The sequence below is a fragment of the Eriocheir sinensis genome, chromosome 36, assembly GCF_024679095.1.
Source record: "Eriocheir sinensis breed Jianghai 21 chromosome 36, ASM2467909v1, whole genome shotgun sequence".
Classification (NCBI taxonomy): Eukaryota; Metazoa; Arthropoda; class Malacostraca; order Decapoda; family Varunidae; genus Eriocheir; species Eriocheir sinensis.
Genome location: NC_066544.1, coordinates 14711747 through 14715622, shown reverse-complemented (window position 1 = coordinate 14715622; position 3876 = coordinate 14711747). Strand labels below are relative to the sequence as shown.

General features: G+C 48.6%; 1 long non-coding RNA gene across 26 annotated transcripts; it reads left to right on the top strand.

The window, feature by feature from the left end:
• Positions 1-847: 847 nt before the first annotated feature.
• On the top strand, positions 848-3468 carry LOC127007883 (uncharacterized). 26 transcript variants are annotated; one of them, XR_007760650.1, is made up of 5 exons: positions 848-1569; positions 1779-2181; positions 2251-2727; positions 2791-2853; positions 3049-3468. It is a non-coding gene; the product is annotated as an uncharacterized LOC127007883 (long non-coding RNA). The 26 variants fall into 26 exon arrangements; XR_007760646.1 differs by having other exon boundaries at positions 848-1276; positions 1342-1569; positions 2251-3468; XR_007760653.1 differs by having other exon boundaries at positions 1779-1848; positions 1919-2181; positions 2251-3468.
• Positions 3469-3876: the final 408 nt, after the last annotated feature.

The window sequence follows — 3876 nt, the reverse complement described above, 5'->3', positions numbered from 1 at the left end:
CTTGTTCTTCTTGTTCTTTGCTTTACTTCTTCCTCTCCTCCTCCTTCTCCGCCTCATCCATCTCCAGAAGTAGTACCACCAAGTCATTTAAGAATCGAATCGACCATCATTTCGTTGCATCAGGAGTAAATTCAATACAAGGTACTTCCATCTGCTCTGCGGGTACCAAGTGGCTGTCCAGCAGATTAAACCACCTCTTAATGACCCAGTATTTTCATAGCTTAGCAAAAGGCCATGTGTTTGACCGAGCTGAGATAATATCTAAATTTTATACGCTGTTTTGGAATAGACTCTTTTAGATGAATGTAGGTAGTTTTATCGAGCATTTTCCCGTTTAAAAGACCAATGAACATTAAAATTTAGCTGGGGGCCCCGGTCATTAGTGGAGGGCCTACAATGGACTGTGAAGTATACGGCCCTCCCTTCACCCGTGGCTACAAGGAACCCTTCAGATTGTACATAAGACAAACGATATCAAATGTTGGCCTTACCATATAGCAAATAGTTTAGTAATAGTAGTAGTAGTAGTAGTAGTAGTAGTAGTAGTAGTAGTAGTAGTAGTAGTAGTAGTAGTAGTAGTAGTAGCAGCAGCAGCAGTAGTAGTAGTAGTAGTAGTAGTAGTAGTAGTAGTAGTAGAAGTAATGGTAGTAGTAGTAGTGAGCACCCAACATGTTCCCCCCTGGACATATTCCCTTCTGGACATTTCCCCCTCCGGACATTTTCCACTCAATTATCTATTTAATAAGAGCGCAATAATAAATAAATGATTAGTAAAACAGACAAATAAAGATAAGGAACACATAATAAATAAGAAATATGGAAAGTAAAAAAGAAAGAGGGAAACAGATTAAGTTTTCGGATGTTCTGTGCGCGTTCCCGAGGCCCTTCGACTTTCCATCCCAGAAACGATAAACGCGGTGAGCAGCGCATTCACACTACTTACGATTAATTTCATAATCCAGTCTGGTAGTTTTCAGAAGCGAGTTCTTGCATTTGCCCTCCCCGAGCCTCGGCGGGGATAAGGAGCGCCAGCGAGCCCAAGGCCTCCCTGGCGAGCGTGGTAGTACTGGAGGGCTCCCCAAAGGGCACCTTGGTGTTCCCCGGGGCGTCCGCGGAGGTACCGGAGATCTGCACGGGTAGATGGGGCTCGTTAGCCGTGGTAGGCAGTCCATCTAGGAGAGCAAACTCCGAACAATATACCCGGGCAGGTGAGGCTCGTTAGCCGTGGTAGGCAATTCGCCTAGGAGAGCAAACTCCGAACAATAAACCCGGGCAGGTGGAGCTCGTTAGCGAGAGCAGTTCACCTAGGAGAAGGAAAACTCTGACAACAAACCCGGGCAGGTGGAGCTCGTTAGCGTGAGCAGTTCACCTAGGAGAAGGAAAACTCTGACAACAAACCCGGGCAGGTGGAGCTCGTTAGCCGTGGTAGGCAATCTTCCTAGGAGAGGGACAACTCCGAACAACAAACACGGGCAGGCGGAGGTCGTTAGCCGTGGAAGGTAATTCGCCTAGGAGAGGGACAACTCCGAACAACAAACACGGGCAGGCAGAGGTCGTTAGCCGTGGAAGGTAATTCGCCTAGGAGAGGGACAACTCCGAACAACAAACACGGACAGGCGGAGGTCGTTAGCCATGGTAGGTAATTCGCCTAGGAGAGGGACAACTCCGAACAACAAACACGGGCAGGCGGAGGTCGTTAGCCATGGTAGGTAATTCGCCTAGGAGAGGGACAACCTGAACAACAAACACGGGCAGGCGGAGGTCGTTAGCCATGGTAGGTAATTCGCCTAGGAGAGGGACAACTCCGAACAACAAACACGGGCAGGCGGAGGTCGTTAGCCATGGTAGGTAATTCGCCTAGGAGAGGGACAACTCCGAACAACAAACACGGGCAGGCGGAGGTCGTTAGCCGTGGAAGGTAATTCGCCTAGGAGAGGGACAACTCCGAACAACAAACACGGACAGGCGGAGGTCGTTAGCCGTGGAAGGTAATTCGCCTAGGAGAGGGACAACTCCGAACAACAAACACGGGCAGGCGGAGGTCGTTAGCCATGGTAGGTAATTCGCCTAGGAGAGGGACAACTCCGAACAACAAACACGGGCAGGCGGAGGTCGTTAGCCGTGGAAGGTAATTCGCCTAGGAGAGGGACAACTCCGAACAACAAACACGGGCAGGCGGAGGTCGTTAGCCATGGTAGGTAATTCGCCTAGGAGAGGGACAACCTGAACAACAAACACGGGCAGGCGGAGGTCGTTAGCCATGGAAGGTAATTCGCCTAGGAGAGGGACAACTCCGAACAACAAACACGGGCAGGCGGAGGTCGTTAGCCGTGGAAGGTAATTCGCCTAGGAGAGGGACAACTCCGAACAACAAACACGGACAGGCGGAGGTCGTTAGCCGTGGAAGGTAATTCGCCTAGGAGAGGGACAACTCCGAACAACAAACACGGGCAGGCGGAGGTCGTTAGCCGTGGAAGGTAATTCGCCTAGGAGAGGGACAACTCCGAACAACAAACACGGGCAGGCGGAGGTCGTTAGCCGTGGAAGGTAATTCGCCTAGGAGAGGGACAACTCCGAACAACAAACACGGACAGGCGGAGGTCGTTAGCCGTGGAAGGTAATTCGCCTAGGAGAGGGACAACTCCGAACAACAAACACGGGCAGGTGGAGCTCGTTAGCGTGAGCAGTTCACCTAGGAGAGCAAACTCCGATTACAAACCCGGGCAGGTGGAGCTCGTTAGCGTGAGCAGTTCATCTAGGAGAGCAAACTCCGATTACAAACCCGGGCAGGTGGAGCTCGTTAGCGTGAGCAGTTCACCTAGGAGAGCAAACTCCGATTACAAACCCGGGCAGGTGGAGCTCGTTAGCGTGAGCAGTTCACCTAGGAGAGCAAACTCCGATTACAAACCCGGGCAGGTGGAGCTCGTTAGCGTGAGCAGTTCACCTAGGAGAAGGAAAACTCTGACCACAAACCCGGGCAGGTTGGGCTCGTGAGCCGTCATAGGCAATACACCTAGGAGAGCAAACTCCGATTACAAACCCGGGCAGGAGGGGGTCGTTAGCCATGGTAGGCAGTCCTCCTAGGAGAAGGAAAACTCCGAATTCAAACCACACACACACACACACACACCAACCGGGCAGGTGGGGCTCGTTATAGGCGTCGTAGACAATCCACCAAGGGGAATCAACACTAAGAGGATAATAAAAGCGAACAAACGAGAAGAAGAATATGAAATTAGAACCAGAAAAAAAAGGACAGTATAAGATGGAACACTGAAAAAAGGATAGTTAAGAAAATAACATCGAGAAGAGCATAAGATACACGCGGATCATCCAGACTGAAACGGAAGACCAAAAAATGGATGGCATAAAAAGAATGGAAAAAAGATAACGTAATAAGAAGGAAAGAAAATAACGTAAAAACTAAAACACCAAGAAAAGGAAAATAAGGAAAATATACAAACAACATCAAGAAAAGAAAACAAACATCATCCACCTTTCGGCCCTAACATCAACATCTCCAAAATTCTGGGCGGGTCTCTTCTGGGAGGAAAGAGGCTCACCCAGACAGACGAAGAACACCAAGAAAGGATGATATAGAAGAGAAGAAAAAACATCGGAAAAAGAAAACAAACATCATCCACCTTTCGGCCCTAACATCAACATCTCCAAAATTCTGGGCGGGTCTCTTCTGGGAGGAAAGAGGCTCACCCAGACAGACGAACAACACCAGCAGAGGATGATACTGAAGAAAAACATCGAAAAAAGAAAACCAACAGCAAGAAAAAGAACACCAATAAAATTATATAAAAAAATAAAGACAGAAAAACGAAAAAGAAAAAGAAAAAGAAAAACACCAATAAGAAATAAAATATA